Raw genomic sequence first — 21,342 nt, 5'->3', positions numbered from 1 at the left:
CATTCAGGCTGTCTGGATGAAGCCCTTAGGAATATTCATTATATTGTCACTGACAACTTTCTATGTGGTTACTCTGCCTGGGTGTTTTGTAATTAGCATCATTCCCAAATAAGCAATTGAAGAGTAGCATTTCTCAAGGGTTTTCAATGCAGAGCCACTTTCCTTTTTACAAACTTTGTACACTCAGCCATGAAACAAAGAATAATGGCAAGAGTTTAGGAAATTGATGCACAGTTGTTTTATGCACCTTTAAAATTATTGCCCTCAAGTAAATTTCCTGCATTCAGCTGATAGCAGTGAAACTCCTAGAACTTGAAAATACTTACAAGAAAGAAGTCATGTTGCTTTAATTACCAGAGACTGAAAACCCCACCACTATGCTGCACACTATTAGAGACCACTGCCGTCTGCTAAGGGCATCACATCTTTCTCCAGAGAAACCACTGCATATCTGCTACCAAGTCCCTCTTATGCAAGAAATATCTGGCAAGTGTTTGTCATCGAGAAAGCAGCATTAGAAACAGATTCCTGGCTGTTGTGTTTTTTATTCCATCATTTTTATATTTCCAGAATTTCAGTTTCTATACACATTAAAACTGTTGGTGTTAATCAGCTAAGCATGGAGTTCTCTTGAGAAATTTGTTTCACAAAGCTTAAGGTTAATCAAAGTTTCTGTGACTCGTTAAGAAATTCTCTTGGGAATGCTGTATTTATTCAGCGTGTCCTCCAATGGCCAAAATAATGGAGACTGCAGAAGAGATGGCCTGAGATTTTTGGTTGACCAATGTCCTGGGTTTGCCCAGTGTTGTGGAGGCAGGAATTAATGTGTGGCCAAGTCAGGAAATTTATACAAAAATAGTTATTTTATTTTCCCAAAAACCCACCCCCAAAACTATATATAGACTTGCTCACGGTCTGCCTCTGTCGTTCACCTTTCAGCAGCTATCCGGTGGGCCATTAAGAGTCGTTAGGCTTACAAAGGTGTCAATAGGAAAGCAGTTCCTTGAAGATCTCTCTGCATCCAAGGCGAGGGAAGAGTGGGGGAGCTCTCAGGCAAGCACGAGCGTCCAAGCAGGGATAAAATCCAGGGCAGGAACCCCAAAGACAGGAAGACACCAATATTTATACCTTCGTTAGACAAAGGGCAGAGTTACCACACCTTAGGTGCGAAAGCACACAGCCAATCCCAGCCTGATTCCAGCGTGGGCACTGCACGGGGCACTCCTTGTGCGGGCAGGACCCCTTTGCTCACTCCTTTCACGCCTGCAGGGTAGGCAAGGGGGGGGGGGGGGGGGGGGAACCAGGTGGCTTTCCCTCTTCCCCCAAAGTCCGGGCAGGAGAGGAATTTAGGGGTACAGGACTCCAGGACACCCAGGATAGGGTTTGGTTTTGTTTGCTTGTTGGTTTGTTTTTCACAGGATGCTGGGAGGGAGCACAATCAAGATAGGCTGCTGAACCACTCAATGGAATATTCAATACCACGCTGATGTCATGCTTGATATATAAGAGGAGAGGTGGCCAGGGCAAGTGTGGATGCTTCAAGTGGGTGGCTGCAGTGGGGCAGAATTGGATTAGGCGAATGGATGGGCCTGTCCTGTCCCATGCTGTTGTGGCCATCATGGTCAGTGCTACATTTTGTACTACTCACTGTATATACTTGTTCATTAGTATTATTGTTCTTCCTGATTGTTTTTTTCTCTCTTTGAGGTGTTCTATTAAACTCTCCTTAGTATCAACCCACATGTTTTTGCTTTTTTCTCCCAATTCTCTTTCCTATTCCAGCAAGGGGTTGGGGGCAGTTGTGTGAGCAGGTGAGAGTGAGGCTTGGCAGGTAGCTGGGCCTGAACCACAACCACCAAACAGCTGGGATCCACACTTATTGGAGGGAGACACCTTTGCAAGACAGCAGATGATACTCATGAAATCATCACAGACTCAGCAAGCCCTAGAGAGCATAGAATTATTCTGGTTCCAAATCTCCTCAAAAAGGCTGCACTTCTATATCCACAAGCCATAATTGTTGACCTATTTGCCATGCACCTAATATTTCCCCAATTTCCTGAAGCACTGTGTTGCTCATGGCAGGGAACTAAGATAAAATCTAAAATCCTCAGCTGAAATTGTCAACTTGGCTTCTTAGCAGTGTCTTATAGAGCCAAGTATCATCACTGTGCTGAAAATGCAAAGGGAGGAAACTGAGCAATTAAGGAAGCTTGTAAAACCCTTTCAAGCTGCAGAATGCTCTATTTATTTTCCTATTGATCTTGCCTTTCTTTCTTTGAGAAATAATGACTGTCTCATCAGACTTCCCAAGCTGCCCTTGTCGCACTCTGCCTTAACCTTTGTAATGCTAAAAATCTCGCATTTGCAATTCCTAGCCTGTCTTTTACTCAGTAATCTTTCACCTAAACCTCTATAATCGTATTTGTCCTGCATTGTTCTCCTAACTGTCATCCTTGTGCTGTTATTCTCATGCCCTTCCACCTCTAAAATCAAATATCAGATTTATGATAGGAGATGATTTCCTCAGCATGACAATTGCCCCTTTTAAGCTGCTTTTCCCAATACAGTTTTGTTTAAATTTTTGTTTAGTTATATATCTGACAAGTATTCTAATATACATGGACAGTGCTTAGCCAGTGAATTCCTCTTCTATGATATCCCAGAGATAACCCTGAAATAGGCTACTGAATAAAAGCCTCTTTTAAGTTTGTGGTCTATGATGCTTGTGGGTTTCATTTTTAAGGAAGTTACAGGATGTGCTGAAACATTTGAGATAGGAATGATATTTTCCCATGCACTTGCTAGTTCAACACCAAATGTCATGGTCTCTTTATATATGTAGCCATAATCTTCTAACTGTCATCCCATTGACTATCTATCTATTCACCTTAGGTTAAAAGTCTTGTTTCAATTTTTTATGCTTGGGTTTATAAATACTGAAAAACTTCAGTGTTTGAAACCTGAAATAATTTCTGCAGAAATAACTCTTAGCATACATAGCACCTTTGCTGTTATCTCTCTCCTGGTTGTAAGGACTCCAGCAATTGAAATGTGGTTGCTTCTGCTCTGCTCTCCCAGGACAGCTGTACTCTATCCAGGGTACTAATTCCTACTATATAGTTTGTGACCCTTGCTGAGGACAGTTTGTCAAAGTAGATAAATCAAAAGTAGATTGAATAAGTGAGCTAACCTGATTACTTACAATCCTTAAAAATGTTCCAGGCCAAGCAATGATATGAATGATAGCAGTGACCAGCACAGCACTGCAATATATGAAGGCCTTCCTCTGGGATACTGGGGCTTGAGTGAAATGCATTTGCAGAAAGACTGTTTCTTGAAGATATGAAGATATGGAGAAGAACCTGATACAGTCTCATTGGGAGTCACAGAGGTAGAGAGATTGGGAAGCCTTTCTACCCTTTCCCTAGGTCAGACTAGCGGGGATATTGTCATTCTTCACAAGTACATATCTTAACACCATAAGTCAAGCTTTCATCCATTATTTCTTTCTAAACTTTGTAAAAATAATTTGTAAAGGAATTACTTCATTTCATCTCAGTAGATCAAGAAGAACAGGGAGAGAGGAAATCTGAGCATCTATAGATTCTCTTTTTCATTTGAAAAATGAGGTCACATAGTATCACAGTATCACAGTATTATCAGGGTTGGAAGAGACCTCATAGATCATCAAGTCCAACTCTTTACCACAGAGCTCAAGGCTAGACCATGGCACCAAGTGCCACATCTAATCTTGCCTTGAACAGCCCCAGGGATGGAGACTCCACCACCTCCCCGGGCAGCCCATTCCAGTGTCCAATGACTCTCTCAGTGAAGAACTTTCTCCTCACCTCCAGCCTAAATCTCCTCTGGCACAGCCTGAGGCTGTGTCCTCTCGTTCTGGTGCTGGCCACCCGAGAGAAGAGAGCAACTTCCTCCTGGCCACAACCACCCCTCAGGTAGTTGTAGATGAATTAAATGAACTTAGCTGTCAACATACCTCAAGCCATGGCCTGATGCCAGACAGGAGGAAATTATAAAAAAATTAATAAAGAAAGATTGAAATCTAAAGTAAACAATTCTCCCCCTGTAAATGCTAATATTAATACTAATAAAACCCAACCAAACAAAGGTTCTTTGTTTTATGTTGTTTTGTTTTATGTTGGAGTAAATGGTTCTGATTGACTTGCAATCGTTTTTTTCTGTGTAACTTGAGGAGAAGGGAGTGTATGCCTAAATAGAATTTAAAAGACTAAATAAATATTTATCTTCTTCAAATCTCAGACTCTTAATTTGTTACTCAGTTACCAGAATGAGATGTTTGTTATTTGACCAGTTAAATTTCTTAGTACTAGCTCAAAGTGGTCAACTCTTCCTCTAAAATTATATCCATGGTGAAAAGAATTTGTACCAAAAATTATCTTGTTTGCTTTCCTGATTACTTTTCCCATTCATTAATGCCTTACTTTTTTAACAGCCATCCTGGATCAAGACAGCTACGCTACCACAGCCAAATGGTTTGGTTTTTTTTTGCAGTTCTACATAATAAGCCAAAATAAACCCAAACTCCTCCTTTTTCCTTGTATGTACACAAGTATTAAATAACAGATGCCCTGCTGCAACATGTAGAACTATCACTCACCACACAAAATGGACCACATTGATCTGATATCATCGCTTTGCACTACATTACAAACATAATCCAGATCTAAAGCCTTGTTAGCTGACACACTGAGGATTATCTCATTGCAAAGATAATCCTGTTGAGCACAGACCAATTCTAGAGTTCTCCTGGGATTTTTTTCCTTTCCCATAAATATAGCAAGGAAATAGGGATGTTGCTAAATGACAAGAAAAAATATTTATCACCTTACCGTGTCATGCCAGACAAACCCTTATGAAGGTTTGCAACACATCTGTAATAGAACTGACAAAAGAACTTCCTCCAAAACTACCAATGTGTTTACAGTGAGGTGAAGAATATTGAGCTTAATAACATAAGCCTTCTCAACTGACTCTTTTCACTGTTTGAGAGTATCATTTTTAATTTGATTCTAGATCTTGCCCTGAGTCCCCGCAGCCAGTCCACAAAGTACCTGTCTGGTACTACTTCACATTATCACAGTATCATCAGGGTTGGAAGAGACCTCACAGATCATCAAGTCCAACACTTTACCACAGAGCTCAAGGCTAGACCATGGCACCAAGTGCCACGTCCAATCCTGCCTTGAACAGCTCCAGGGACGGCGACTCCACCACCTCCCTGGGCAGCCCATTCCAGTGTCCAATGACTCTCTCAGTGAAGAACTTTCTCCTCACCTCAAGCCTAAATTTCCCCTGGTGCAGCCTGAGACTGTGTCCTGTTGTTCTGGTGCTGGCCACCTGAGAGAAGAGAGCAACCTCCCCTCCTGGCCACAACCTCCCCTCAGGTAGTTGTAGATAGCAATAAGGTCACCCCTGAGCCTCCTGTTCTTCAGGCTAAACAACCCCAGCTCCCTCAGCCTCTCCTCGTAGGGCTTCTGCTCGAGGCCTCTCACCAGCCTCGTTGCCCTTCTCTGGACACGCTCAAGCATCTCGATGTCCCTCCTAAACTGGGGGGCCCAGAACTGAACACAGTACTCAAGGTGTGGTCTAACCAGTGCAGAGTACAGGGGCAGAATGACCTCCCTGCTGCTGCTGACCACACCATTCCTGATGCAGGCCAGGATGCCACTGGCTCTCTTGGCCACCTGGGCACACTGCCAGCTACTTACACTAAAAGCGCAGTCTACAGAAAGGTCTTCAGATTTCAGATGCTCTAAATGTTTTTGTATGGATAACCTATAAGTAGTAAGTATGTCATGGGTTACTCAAAGATAAAATAAACAGAGACCTGTCAAAAAGCCCATGCAGTCAACAGTCTCTGCAAGATTTTCTAGCTAGTTCAAGACACTGTAGTAGAAATCAAGAAATGGCAGCCAAAAATTATTTGGCAAAATTTATGACTTAAGAAGCAGGGGGAAAGAAAAGGTAAAAAGACATTCCCCAAAACCCAAGGTGGTGATCTTGAGCCCAGTCAGAAGACAACTGGCTCTGAAAGTGGTGTGGCACTGCCTCAAATCCTGGGTTGCAAATGAATTTGAACTTTCTCTTTAGAGATGGATGAACTTGTGAACAAGGCTCACAATGGTGTTGTGAGAGTGTGCGGGCTCTGTGTGAGCTCAAGCAAGTCACCCAAATTTGTCTGTTGGCCAGTGCTTTTATCTGTATCACAGCAAGGGTAATCTTTTTCCCTCATCCTGTGAGCATGTATTGTTGCATTTTCTAAAAGCATCCTAACTGGGAGCTGCACTGAAGATAAGAACATTTTGATTCTATTTATTGGCATCCAAATAAAAGCAATAACAGCAACTGACTGGGCACCCTGGGGTAGTTTAAAGCAGATAAGAAGAGTCTCCTGAAATGATTTTTCAATTTTAACTGTAATATGATCTCACCATAAACTGATACATCAGTTCTCCCTAGCATGGAAGGAGAAAAACATAATCTGAAAGACATGCACAATCCAAGAGATCCTTCTAGGCCAAGGGCTTCAGCAGTATGGGGGATTCTTAGAGTTTCAAATGTAACTGTGATTTACAGAGAACAGCTGACATGTATGCCTGTGGCCTCCTTAACTAAAGAGGAAACCATATCAACCTTTCTAACGCATGAGATGTCTTCATACTTGTATAAAACATATGATGTTGTGCTCTTAAAATACAGTGGAATAATGTTCACATGAGTCTTGGCTTCCACTGAGGTTAAGCAAAGCTTTGTGTTCAATGGCCCACGTGCCTACCACCTGAACTCTAATGTCTGATCTGGCCACATACTACTGCTGAGATCATTCTCCTATTTAAGGAGATAATGAAAGCAGTGTGCATAGGTGTTGCTGCTTAGGTAGTCCATGTAAAGACAGCAGCAGTGCTCCTGGGAGTGTAGCATCTGAACACTGCTGTCCATGGGCATTTCATCAAAGGGACATGTGCAGAGCCCTGAAAAAAAACCCAACCAAACAAACAAAAAAAGCCCAACCAAAATCAACATAAACAACCTGCCTGTTGTGTGAAAACCAGGAATGTTCCTGTTGTAAGACTGATTTAATTAATTGAATGTATTTTTAAGCATTAAAACTATGGGCTGCCCTCCCAGTTTCTCATGTAACTACAGCTGAAAGTAACTGAAATAAAAGGTAGTTTTAAGTAAAGTTGAAAATACCTGGGCCTATATTTTCAGGGAGGCTGTGGCAATATGTCTGAGCTCCTCTATGCATAACAGCACATGGCTGAATTAGAAAAGCAAAGGAGAATTGTCATATGAAACCCAAATGCTATGTGATTTGGGTTGACAAATTCCAGCTACCTTCTCAAATGTGATTTTGTCCTTTCACTGAGTGGATGTTTAAGAAAGCCCAGTGCAGTACACATTGCAAAACCTGTGCTGATGCTGGATCACTCTGGTTGCCATAGAGATGATTGTTTCAGGTTTTTTCCACTTGTAGGAGGACTTTTCTGCTCTGTGCTACTACTGAATTTTATTTAGATACTTAACAGTCCCATAAGGTCAAGTGTAACTTCTGTTACATTTGAGAGATTTCTGTTCATGTGCCTGTTTCCTAGAGAGGTGCTCATGAGTGAAACAGTGGACTGAAAAATCCCTTTTGCTCCTTGTATCAATAGTGTGAGTGTGATCTTGGTAATTCGCTCCTTGTTTTCACATCAATAAGCACCTGTTGTCAGATAAAACAGGAAGATTAATGGGAAATGCAGTTTGCTTGATAAACATTCAGTTTTGACAAACAAGGAAAAAAATCAATATCATGTTTTTATATTTCTGAAACTAAGACTCATGTTCTGTTAGCTTAGTGCAGAGCATCTGAATACCGCTTGAACATCCCTCTTTGTCTCCACTGCAGGGCAGCTTAGGATCTATCTCCCAGCTCTGTGTAAATAGTTTGGCTATTCTAAGAGAGATTAAACAGCATTAGGCATTCAGTTTACAGAATCTGCATTCCATCTTCAATGCTCTGCTTTCAAGGTCCAGGACTTTGATGCCACACAAAAAAATAAGAGAAATGTAGTTTGTATCTTCTCCCTCCTGAATCCAGTTCAGAGTAAAGACACCAGTCAGAGACATGAGAGATCTAGATTCAAATTCCCACTCCGCTTGGTTCAAAGGAGGGACTGCAGTCCTCCCCAAAGACAGTTACACTATCTGGTAAATGCAGAGTATCTCCTTTATATACTGTATGTAAAATGAATATTGAAAATGGAGGTTCAAACCTACATTGTGCCGCAAGGTCTTTAATTAAATTATGACCAAGATCTTCTTTCTAGCTTGAGGTATATTTATCAATGTGAAGTGTAAGAGCTGTAAGGGAAGAATGTTATCCCAGAAGAGTTTATAATTTTTTTTCAAATGCTTTGTTTTAGTGGACAAATGAGAAATCCAAACAGCTGAAACCTCAGATGTTGCTGTTCTCTCAGCTTTACTGTGGTCTGCTAAGGAAAAGACATTAGCAGTGGATAACTATGGAAAAGCCCAGCACATAACATAAGCATTTAACAGACCTCCAGGCACTGCTGCGTCAGGAGCCGGCTGCTCCTCATGGAACTTAGGGAAGCCTAAGGGAATGGGGAGGCATTGCCTGTCTTACTGTAAGTGACACAAATGGTTCTGAGAGCAGTAGAAAATACTGCTATCATCTTCTGAGCCCCTACTTTCTAAACAATTGCAAATCCCTTAATTTGGGCCTAGATTTAAAGTTTGGTTATGCTCCCTTCTTCCTGCACAAATATATGGCACAGTGTATGGATGAACTGCCAGCCACATCAGCTGAGAACATTCTGTTACATACAGCCAGCCCCACGCATTCCAACATCGTTGCCTGTGATGGTGCTGTGACTCCTCAACTGTGCACCTCTCAGTGCAGTCAGGTACAGGAACATCCATCTGACACTGAATTAAATCTAAGTTTTGGAGACATATATGTACACAAAAGTGAAAATACATTGAAAAAAATTGTTATGCATTGGAATGAGATAGAGAAATGTTAACGTGGTAAAATCAAACTACTTTCCCTCTTTGCTCCTCCATAAGTGGGGGTGATAAATTTGAACAAATGTCCTCGTCTTTACTAGCAATAGAGAAAATTAGGTATCTTTATTGCTTCAGCTTTTAAAAGTTCTTTTTACCAGCTGAAAGAAATACCCATACACTATGCATTTTTTTTTCTCCTTATGTTAGTTGTCTGGCAAATAACAACTGCTCATTGATGGCCAGATTTAGATGCAGAAGAAATCTTTATTTAGACATAAGGAAGTTTCAAAGTAGGAGTACAGTGGATAATTATCCAAATACCAAATATCTAAAGATGCGTTACCAGCAGATCCAGAGGTGACTCTGCCACTTTGCCCTGGTAAGACCTCACCTAAAGTACTGTGTCCAGGTCTGGAGCTCTCAATAGAGGAAGTACATGGACCTAATGGAACAGTGTCAGAGGAGGGCCATGAGGATGATCAGGGAGTTGGAGCACCTGTGCTACAAAGACAGGGTCAGAGGAGGGCCATGAGGATGATCAGGGAGTTGGAGCACCTGTGCTACAAAGACAGGGTCAGAGGAGGGCCATGAGGATGATCAGGGAGTTGGAGCACCTGTGCTACAAAGACAGGGTCAGAGGAGGGCCATGAGGATGATCAGGGAGTTGGAGCACCTGTGCTACAAAGACAGGGTCAGAGGAGGGCCATGAGGATGATCAGGGAGTTGGAGCACCTGTGCTACAAAGACAGGCTGAGGGAGTTGGAGCTGTTCATCCCAGAGAAGAGAACCTCCAAGGGAAATTAATAATGACCTTCCAGTACCTAAAGGGAGCCTAGAAGAAGGGTGGAGAGAGATTGTTTACAAAGGCCTGTAGTGAGGACAAGAAGCAATGACTTCCAACTAGAGAATAGTAGATTTAGATTGGATGTTAGGAACAGGTTCTTTGCCACGAGGGTAGTGGAACACTGAAACAGGTTGCTTAGGAGTGAGGTTGGGGCCCTATCTCTGGAGAAATTCAAGGTAAGGCTCAACAGGGCTCTGGGCAGCTTGGCCTAGTTGAGGATGCCCCTGCTGACTGCAGGCAGTGTTGGACTAGATGACCTTTGGAGGTTTCTTCCAACCCAGCCCATTCTATGATTGTGTGACACTTTAGCTAAACAGACAACTTTTGAAATAACACATATCCAATATGTGTTGGTGGGAATCCAATAGATTGAAAAATGTGTCCAGTAATAAGTTTCTTCTACAAACTGGAGAGCAATCTTGCTGGGAAAAATTGCAGAACTGTGAAAAAAAAAAAAAAAAAGCCACATCTAATCACATTTTTCTACCCCTCTGGAAAACTGCAGCAGATAACTACAGGGGAAAAAAAAAAACAAACCCACAAAAAGTTGTGTAACCTAATTAGAGACTATTTCAACTCCAGTAGGAAATTTCCATGAATTTAAGAAAGAAAAAAAAGGTATACATTAATTAATTAACCAACACACACACACAAAAAGGAAAGGACTAAGCAACACAATCACTTGGATCTTTCTAATCAGTCTCCAGCTGCATGGTGCCAATTCTGTGGCGTTAGCTGCAATCTGCCACTGACAGATGTATTCAGGTCTGGAAGCTGTTACTTAACCTAGAGGCCATGGCAGTGTTTGGATAATTCTAATGTTATTCTGAGAGGATTAGAGTACAAACCCAAATTTAAACTCTCTCCTCCAATGCGTATTTGAAGATAGAAGTGATGTACATGTGCAGGGGACTGGCTGTCACAAAACTAATTTGGCCTATGGTTTTTATTTGTACATGTGTGGTTTTTCAAAGGAAATGGATTGTAGGCAAAAATGAAAGCAATTCAGTGCCTCTAATCTCTGAGATTGTCACTTCCCAATGGGATCAACTTCGCTGTGCATTTTCCTTTCCTAATACCACTCTGGAATTTAGAGAACTACAAACACACTCATATTTTCAGAAGTTTGGGGGTTTTTTTTGATAGACTAGATATTTATTCATTTATTTTTTGTGCTAGTTTCAAGCTAGCTAGAATGTTTTGGTGAGAGGGATTAGACCAAAGGCTGTGAAAAGCAAAACAGGAGTGATGTGTACTTCGCTCATGGGCTTGCTGAGAGGTATAAGAACAAGACTCCAAACATAGATAAAGCACTTCTGATTCTTCTGCTGGGCAGCTCAGAGCTGCATATTTTTTTTCTTTCTCTCTAGCCTCTCTGCCATCTCTCTCTGATTAATCCACTTTGCTTCCTAATCCTCTGGCCGAACCTCCACTCTTCCTTGGGACTGGGGTAAGGTTGAGAGGGGTAGGAGAAGGTGAAAGGGTGGTTGGGAGCTCCTCCTGGGGACTCAGGTTTCTGGGAGGGGAGTTGTGTTTCTGTATTACCTTTTACCTTGTATATTTCTGTCTATAACTGTATATACTGTAAATATCTGCTTGTACATTGTGCTAGCTGTAAATATAAGCTTCATTCAAATTTCCAGAGCCAGATGAGTCTATTCTGGGTGATTTTCAAAGTGTGGGGGACAGGTAACACTCAAACCACTAAATTTTTCTTCAATGTATAATGCATGTCATTGAAACAATTTTGGGCTTTGCCTTTTTCAGGGTATTGTAATTTCCTGACAACTGAGGTAAATGGTATTTTCCAAAGATGGACACAAATGATACCACTAAAAAAAGCCTCTGTTTCCTCCTCAAATTCACAAAACAAAATGTTTCTAGAAGCCTTTTGAACTCTTTTTATTGTCTCCAAAGAAAAATAGCAATGCAAGGAAGATGTACTTTAAGTTGTAAGAGCATCACTACCTTTCAGAGGTTAAATGTAAAAGCTAGACTTGTATTTCAATACACAGTACATAAAGAAATCTTTATACACTGAAAACTGTGAATCTGAGACAATTTTTTTCCACATCAGAAATGTCAAAAAATCTGTTGCTGCTCTTATTAGAGGTAGGACAAAATTGTCAGTTTCTAATGTATCTTCTGTTTGTTGGTACTATTTAGTAAGACATGTCACAGCAAGATCCACCTTTCAAGTGACAAACTGAGGTGGGAACTATCACCTGTGTTGCTATACTGGCATTTCAATTGATATCCTAATTGTTAATTGCTTGGTTTCTTACATCTAGCAAATGTGTCATGATAGCTTCATGCTTCTAAAGTTCCCATATCCTTAAGTGGGAAGGGGAAATGTATTTATGAAAAGAAGATCGGGGAGGGGGGGAGGAAAGAGATGATGTTAAAACTCTTTAATGGAATTCCTTACCTCTAGTGGTCTGACTTGTAGAATCATAGAATCATAGAATCCACCAGGTTGGAAGAGACCTCCAAGATCAGCCAGTCCAACCTATCACACAGGCCTATCCAGTCAACTAGACCATGGCACTAAGTGCCTCATCCAGGCTTTTCTTGAACACTTGTTTCATATAGACAGCACACAACAAGTGTTAAAAGATATCTCACATTTCCCCACTTCCAGATTGTGAATAGAAGTTTTGGAACACAAAGAGCTTACTAGCATGATAGCTTTTCCTGGCTTGATGGTTATAGACTAGTGCAGTTTTCAATATTTTTTTTTTTAGTAAGTTGCTGATTTTACAAATAAAGTAAAGAATGAGGATTTGTCACAAGCATTTGCAATAAAACACAGATTTTCTAAACAGAAAGGTATTAGAAAACAGCAGCTAAAGTACATACTGTGCCTCCAAGCCAAAGGATCACTAGGCACCACCATTAGACAGAAAAAAAACCAACAAAACTAAAGATATGCTTAAGGGCTTGTAGAAACACAAGCAACAGCTTGAGTGTGTGCTAGTTTGAAGCTAGCTAGAATGTTTTGGTGAGAAGAACTAGATTATAGGCTGTAAAAGGAAAACACTGGTGATGTCTACTGCCCTCAGAGTCTTGCTGAAGAAGAAAGAAAAACATTAGATAACACTCTCGCCATTTTTAGCACTCTCTGCCTTGGGCTTCTGACTGAGCTACATCTCTCTAACACACCCTCCACTCACCTTTGCTTCTTAACCTCTTGGCTGAACCTCTATTCTTCCTTGGGACTGGGGTAAGGTTGAGAGGGACAGGGGGAAGGTGCAGGGGTGGTTGAGAGCCCCTCCTGGGGACTCGGGTCTCTGGGAGGGGAGTTGTGTTTTCTGTATTACCTTTTAGCTTGTATATTTCTGTATATAACTGTATATACTGTAAATATCTGCTTGTATATTGTGCTAGCTGTAAATAAATAGCTTCATTTATATTTCCAGAGCCGGCTGAGTCTAGTCTGGGTAATTTCTAAAGTGAGGGGGGGCGGGGAACACCCAAAACATCACAGAGTGTAAGGAGCTGGTTAGTATTTACAGAGTTTTGAAAATGCTCTGATTTTACTGCTCCATGTTCTGTCTTGAAAAGTTATTTCTGTACATTAGACATAAATGCTGATTATATAGGTCCATTGAGGACTGTAACTACAAAACACCAGACTAGAAACGTGAGAAGATTTGGGGCTTAGAGATACATATTCTAAAGTGAATTTATGAGAACAGCTACTATTTTTTACTTCCCCAGCACCCTCTCTCTTTATTTCCAGGTGAAATAAACTGGGTGCTTTTTTTTTTTTTAATCTCATTGTAAGACTGATTTCATAGCTTTTGAATTACCTGTCCTTGGACCTTTCTGCAACTTGAAAATAATAATTCACCTTAAATTTTTCTTATATTGCCTCTCTACAAGGCTCTTGTGTCCATCCAGAGTTCATACCTTATACCAGGGAAGAACAATGGAAGAGGTGACTATGAAAAAAGCATAACAATAATAAAAAGAATCTATATTTTGCTCTTTTTATTTTATTCAAGTTGCCACATTTTTAGATTTGACTTTCAAGTTTCCCTCTGCAATGATAAAAAATAAAACCTGGGAAACAAGATTCTAGGGCTTTCAAGGCAAAGATCAAATGTCAAGAAAGTTGGCAATTTTGCTTACAAGGATACAAGGGCAATTTCCCATGGAAGACCTTTTGTTTTGTGCAGATGACCTGAATTTCTAAGGAGCTTCTCAAGCCTACACTAAGCCCACTAAAGATTGATAGAGTCTTCTTCAGACAGAAAACTTCAACTTTACTGATCATTTCCAGAATCAGATTTGTACCATCAGTCTGATTTTGTAGACACCTACAGAAGAATATTTTTTCCTAGCATACCGAGATTAAATAGCGAGCCTGGAACACTTACTGAATTTCATTGTTGAAATGATGTCTTTTAGAAGGTTTAGCTTCGAACTGTTTAGCTTGTCTGTTGTAAATTTTGGTGTATAGCACTGCCTGCAAAGAAAACCTACACTTGCGAAGAAGTCCAGTTGTCACAAGAAGAGTTAACAAAGGTAAAGGTGGTTTCATAGGAAGAATGTGTTAATTGCTAGGTTCTGTAATAAAAGGTTGTCTGCAAACTCAGAGGGGCACAACTGGGAAGACAGAATACTGCCCTCTTCCATCAGCTTCCAGGCCCATCACAGGAGACATTGGCTCATCTCCACAAACTCAGAGGAGCACATGGGCACAAAGGCAGGCAGAAGCTAAAATTAAGGACTCAAGAGGAATGGGCACTGTCCAAACCCTTCTCAGGGCTGCCCCAGGAGGCTCTCAGCCCCACACCCAGAAATAAAACCCGTCAAGCTGAGCTCAACCTCAAGGCATCTTTTGGACTGAAGGAGTTTGCTGTCTAGGGGTGTGGAACACATTTTGGGATTGCACAAAACTAATGGGATCTTTAGGGAAGAAACCAAGAGGGAATCTGGAGAGGAACAGGTGTGGAAAAATATAAGGGTAATAGATAAAGGAGGCTGGTCACCTGTAAGCAGTTGATGAGTTGGTAATCTTATCTGGCCATGCCCTCTGTGTCAATGGAGGTCTGAGTCTATGTCGTGGAGGGCCCATAGGCCCAAAATCAGGCTTATACATGCTTTGCCTCACCTGGACATGTTTTTCTGCCCACACCAGAGGTAAACACATGAAATGGACACAAACGAACACAAAAGGGGCACAACAGACCTGACGCCATAAAGTCTGGCCTGCCCAGGGCCCAGGTTGTGTAACACAGTTGCGTAAGCCCACGCTTACGGCTTATGGCTTACCGGGCACAAGGCCCATGCTCTCCCCAGCTCTGGAAGAGCCAGGCCTGTGGCCCTGGCCTACTATGTTATGCTTTAGTTAACTGCCAAGCTGATTGGTCATTCTGGTGGCCAAGGGGCCACTAATCTCGGCCCACATTTGATGAATAGGGGTATCACAGTGTCACAGTATCACAGTATCAACAAGGTTGGAAGAGACCTCACAGATCATCAAGTCCAACCCTTTACCACAGAGCTCAAGGCTAGACCATGGCACCAAGTGCCACATCCAATCCTGCCTTGAACAGCTCCAGGGACGGCGACTCCACCACCTCCCCAGGCAGCCCATTCCAGTGTCCAATGACTCTCTCAGTGAAGAACTTTCTCCTCACCTCAAGCCTAAATCTCCCCTGGCGCAGCCTGAGGCTGTGTCCTCTCGTTCTGGTGCTGGCCACCTGAGAGAAGAGAGCAACCTCCTCCTGGCCACAACCACCCCTCAGGTAGTTGTAGACAGCAATAAGGTCACCCCTGAGCCTCCTCTTCTCCAGGCTAAACAATCCCAGCTCCCTCAGCCTCTCCTCGTAGGGCTGTGCTCAAGGCCTCTCACCAGCCTCGTCGCCCTTCTCTGGACATGCTCAAGCATCTCGATGTCCCTTCTAAACTGGGGGGCCCAGAACTGAACACAGGACTCAAGGTGAGGTCTAACCAGTGCAGAGTACAGGGGCAGAATGACCTCCCTGCTCCTGCTGACCACACCATTCCTGATGCAGGCCATCTTCCACAACCGTGTAAGAACAAATATTAGTATTAACATTCAGTGGTTGGGGGCAGCGAGAGTTCAGAATATTAAAATTAATAAATTGCATATTTTTATAGGATATCCTCTTGCACCAATTAATTTTCCCCTCCACAAGAGTGTAGCAGGTGTAGTGAGTGTGGGTCTGCAATCTCTAAAGGTGAGTCTTACGTCTCTGTGTATGTGCTCAAGGTTCTGCAGCAGCAGCTGGAGGGTTGTGTGGCCTCATGAAGTTCTATATCCAAGAACTGGGAAGACTGGGATGCCCACAGATCTACTGGGCAGACTGTGTGTCTGAGCCCAGTTATTGGCAGAAAATACTTTTGTCATGGTTTAGGCCTAGTCAACAGCTGAGCACCACAAAGCTGCTCACTCATGCATACACACCACACCCCTTCTATCCTCATCTCCTGGGGGATAGGGAAGCAGAATCAGGAGAGAAAAGTAAAACACCTTGGACTGAGATAAGAGTTGAATAAAACTGAAGAAGAGAAGAAACAGCACTGATAAGAGTAACATTAATGAACTAGTACACAAAATGAGTGATGTACAACACAGCTGCCAAGAATCCAGAACCCGCTGAAACTGTTGAATGGCACTGAGTCTCCCCTGGCCAGATCACCCTTACATATACTGGGCAGTATGGTATCAAATGTTCTGCTGGCTAGTTCACTTCTGCTATCCTGGCTGTGGCCTCAATCAGCTTCTTGCGAAAATTAACCCTATCCCAGCCAAACCCAGGACAAATTTGTGATATGTGTGTATACATATATATTTACATACACACATATAATTATATCTGTGTGTATATATATGTGTGTGCGTGTAATGGATCTTCACCCTGCTCAGGCAGAGATAGAGGCAGGATGAGGCTGTTGGTGCTGTCTGTGTCATGTGAGTGTGCTCATGTGAGTGTCCTGCGTGTCTGTCTGTGAGCTACATGGCCAGCCATTTCTATGCATATATGTATAGTGGTGCCTGCATCTGTGCTGTCTCTCTGTGTGTGTCTATTGGGAATGAATCTTCAGCCTCACTACTGCTTGGGCAGGGGGGCATAGAGCTGCTATATCCTTACTTCTCTCAGGCAATCAATCAGATCCAATGTGTTATGTTTTCCTCCCAGATGTATGTACCACTGCTTACAGGCAGAAAAATCAGACCCATTTCCCCTTCATTATTAAACAGATAAATATTAGATTAATTACAGCCAGACACTAAATCTTAGTTTTCAGTTGTCCTTTAAGATGTCCAATAAAATTGTTGCCTGATTATTACCAGATGGAATGCTTAAAGTTCAAATGTGAAAATTAAATGTGATACCATTAAATGGAAATTAATTGCAAGGTTCCAGAAGGAAGCAATCAGTCTTTATATAAAACATATTCAGAATCAAAATGACACATACCAGAGCTGCCTGCAGCCTCAGTGCAACTCTCTACTCCTAGTGTTTTGTTGCTGTGAGGTGACTTGGTAGCACTGCAAAGGTCCAGTGCTCACTAACTGGGGCTCAAGGGTGCAAAACTTCCTGTAGAGGCAGCACAATTCAAATCTTGTACAGCTCAAGACCTGTGATTCTGCTCTGCCTCTTGTTAGCTCAGATCACAGCAGCAGTGAAACTTACTCTTCTATTACCATATGAGACGTGCCAACAAGTGGCCAAAGGAAAGATTTTTCCAGGTTTTCCTCAGTAGCATCTTCTGATTGCACTCTGGGTCCCTGAGAAGGCTTTATTTGCCAGAAAGAAAAAGGAATAGGAGAAAGGAAGAGAGAACAACTTCTACTGGTGGTAGGTGATATAGCTTTGTGTAACAGCAGAAGTTTCCCCTAGCACTAAATTCTCTCTTGAGTTTTGATGGTACAAAACTGGGCTGTCTGAGGCACCACCAGGTTGTGCTGTAACTCAGAGAGACCTGGACAGATTGGAGAGTTGGGCAGAGGTCAATCTCACTAATTTAATGAGAGCAAATGCAGAGTCTTGTATACAAGCAGGAATAACCTCACACATCAGTACAGGTTAGGGCTTAACCTGCTGGAAAGCAGCTCTGCGAAGAAGGACCTGGACAACAATTTCACAAGTCAGCAATATGCCCTTGCAGACAAAAAGCTCAATGGTATTCTGGGGTACATCAAGAAGAATGTGGCCAGCATGTTGAGGGAGGGTCTCTTTCCCCTCTACTCTTTGCTTGTGAGACCACATCTGGAGTATTGTGTCCAGTTCTGAGCTACCTAGTTCAAGAGGGACTGGGAGTTACTGGAGAGAGTCCAGCAGAGGGCCACAAGGATGATTATGGGGTTGGAGCATGTCTCTTATGAGGAGAGGCTGAGAGAGCTGGGGGTTTTTAGCCTGGAAAAGAAAAGACTGAAAGGGGACATTATAAATGCACATGAATATCTAAAAGGTGGAAGTCAGGAGGATGGGTCTGGGCTCTTTTCAGTGGTTCCCAGTGATAGAATAAAGGACAATGAGTAAAAGCAGGAAGTTTCACTTGAACTGAAGGAGAAACTTCTTTACTTTGAGGGTGATGTAGCACCAGCCTGTCCAGAGAGGCGGTGGAGTCTCCTTCTCTGGAATCTTTCAAAATCCACCTGGACATGTTCCTGTGCAGCCTGCGCAACCTGATCTAGGGGTACCTGCGTTAGCAGGGGGTTTCTACTAGATGATCTCAGGTGGTCCTTTCCAACCCCTATCATTCTATGAAACTCTGAGAAGACCTCATATTCTTTATTCATGAGCTAAAAAAAAAGCAAGCTTGTGTAGGACTACTCACTCTGTGTGAAAATACATTAAGCACAGAATCATAGAATAGGTAAAGTTGGAAAATGCCTTTTAAAGGTCAGCTGCACCGAGCAGGGACTTCTTTAAATCAGATTACTGAGAGCCCTGACCTGACCTTGAATGTTTCCAGAGATGGGTGTCTATCACCTATCTGGGCAACCTTTTCCAGTGTTTCACTACACTCATTATAAACAGTTCTTCCTTAAATCGAGTGTAAATCTACCCTCTTCTAGTTTAAAACCACTACCCCTTGTCCTGTTAGAATAAGCCTTGCTAAAATATTGTCCCCATCATTCTTATAGGCCATTTTTTGGTATTGAAAGGCTGCAATAAGGTGTCCCTGGAGCCTTTCCTCTCCTGACTGAACAACCCTAACTCTCCCAGTGTATTCTATAGAAGAGGTGTCCTCTTCTATAGAGAGATCAGTCCTCTGACCATTATTAGACCCTCTCCAACAGGGCCATGCCTTTTCTGTGCTGAAGGCTTCAGAACTGGACACAGTACTCCAGATGAGGTCTCACCAGAGCAGAGTAGAGCATGGTAGCACACACCCTAGTTTACACATGCAGAAAGTGAGGCAGAGATTAGGTACTTGCCCTGTAACTGCCAATTGCTGTCAACCAGAGAAAAGGAAGGAGAATAAAAGTAATATCTGCACAACAAATATATCACCAGTAATTGCCCAAAGGCCTAGGGCTGATTGCAGTGCAAAATGTTTTTAAATATCTTTTGTTTTATTTCAGGCTAAACACAGACACTATCTGATTGTATGTGTTATTGTATTATTTCACTGTTTCACATTCTTAACCACTCCTTAGTTTTTTGATGTTTTGGATGGAAATGAAGACAATAATAATGCGGTAACACAACAAACTCTTTAAAATACTTTTATTAGCATAGGATCATTTTGTTATAAAATACCATACAATGTGATAAAATATGGCAAGCAACATGCTGAGGTATGGAAAAGACTAGTGGAAGAGCAAAAGTCCAAATACATCAACACATATAATGTGATGTCATGGGTTGATCTGAATATTTGCTGCTGCTGTTCTAAACCATCTTGCCTCAAGACAGCTTCAAAATGAAAGTACTGGCTATAGCAAAGTATTATGGGGCTTAAGTTCAGGTTGTAACATGGGAAGCCTTTGTGTTCCAGAGTTTTGGGTCCTGGGATTTTGAGTGTTGCCTGTCTTCCAGTGACATGACAGCAGGATTGGGAGGGATGGGGGAGTAGCTCCCTGGCTTTTTTGACTTGCTTGTGTCTGCTTTCTGCTGCTTCCTGCTGTGCTTTTTATGCAAATCATAGAATCATAGAATCAGTCAGGGCTGAAAGGGATTGCAAGGATAATCCAGTTCCAACTCCCCTGCCATGCCCAGGGATGCTCTACCCTAGATTAGGCTGGCCAGAGCCTCATCCAGCCTGGCCTTAAACACCTCCAGGGATGGGGTCTCAACCACCTTCCTGGGCAACCCATTCCAGGCTCTCACCACTCTCATGCTGAACAACTTCCTCCTCACATCCAGCCTGAATCTCCCCACCTCCAGCTTCGCTCCATTCCCCCTAGTCCTGTCCCTACCCGATATCCGAAACAGTCCCTCCCCAGCTTTTATGTAGGCCCCCTTCTGATACTAGAAGGTCACAATAAGGTCACCTCGGAGCCTCCTCTTTTCCAGACTGAACAGCCCCAACTTTTTCAGTCTGTCCTCATAGGAGAAGTGCTCCAGCCCTCTGATCATCCCAGTGGCCCTTCTCTAGACACACTCCAGCATGTCCACATCCCTCTTGTAATAAAGGCTACAGAACTGTAGGCAATAGGCTAAGGTAATTGTGTATTTATCTTGCCTCATTTCCATTAAACTGTTACTTACCATGGGCTTCAATGCCACAGGCATCAGAAGAAGAGATGGAGCAATGCTTAACATAAGCAAGATCCAATTGCATTCCAAACGTGTTTTTATACCCTTCTTCAGAAGGCTGCAAATTGTATTAAACTGTAATTGGTTACATGTACTTGCATTAGAAATTACATACTAATTAATGTAGACATACATCATATTCTCTCAGCAACACATACATTGTGTCTAAGCAATCTAAGTCAGCAGAGATAGGTGAAAATCACAGACTCCAGCCTTACATTTGTTACACCATTCTCTAAGGTCATTCCAACCTTCCACTTTATCTTAACTCAGCACTTACTGAACTCATGCACTCTCACCTGTCCACGGCTTATGTTCCAGTATTTCAATTTCCAATAGCTGTACCATAATCAGATAATTCTATAGAATGTCTACATTTAATATTACTATTCCCAACTGTTACTTTGTCTCACTCTATCTCAGCCTGGAGGTTTTTCGTATGCTGTTTTCCCCTCAACTTTTGTGTTGAGGAGAGCAGACAGGTTAACCCATTCATATTCACTTTCACCTGTTACGCCTGATACTTCTGCAATGTGTGATACTTCTGATACACCGGCGATTGAGGGAAACTACAAATGTCTGTGTTCAGCTCAAGGAAACTTGAATCAGAAGTGCATAAGAGGCAAGTCCATCCTGTATTTCTTCCTGTTGTAAAAATTCACTCCCAAGTGAAGTTCTCACTGCCTGCCC

This window comes from Pogoniulus pusillus, chromosome 5 (genome assembly GCF_015220805.1).
Source record: "Pogoniulus pusillus isolate bPogPus1 chromosome 5, bPogPus1.pri, whole genome shotgun sequence".
In the NCBI taxonomy this organism is placed as follows: domain Eukaryota; kingdom Metazoa; phylum Chordata; class Aves; order Piciformes; family Lybiidae; genus Pogoniulus; species Pogoniulus pusillus.
This window is presented reverse-complemented; position numbering follows the sequence as displayed.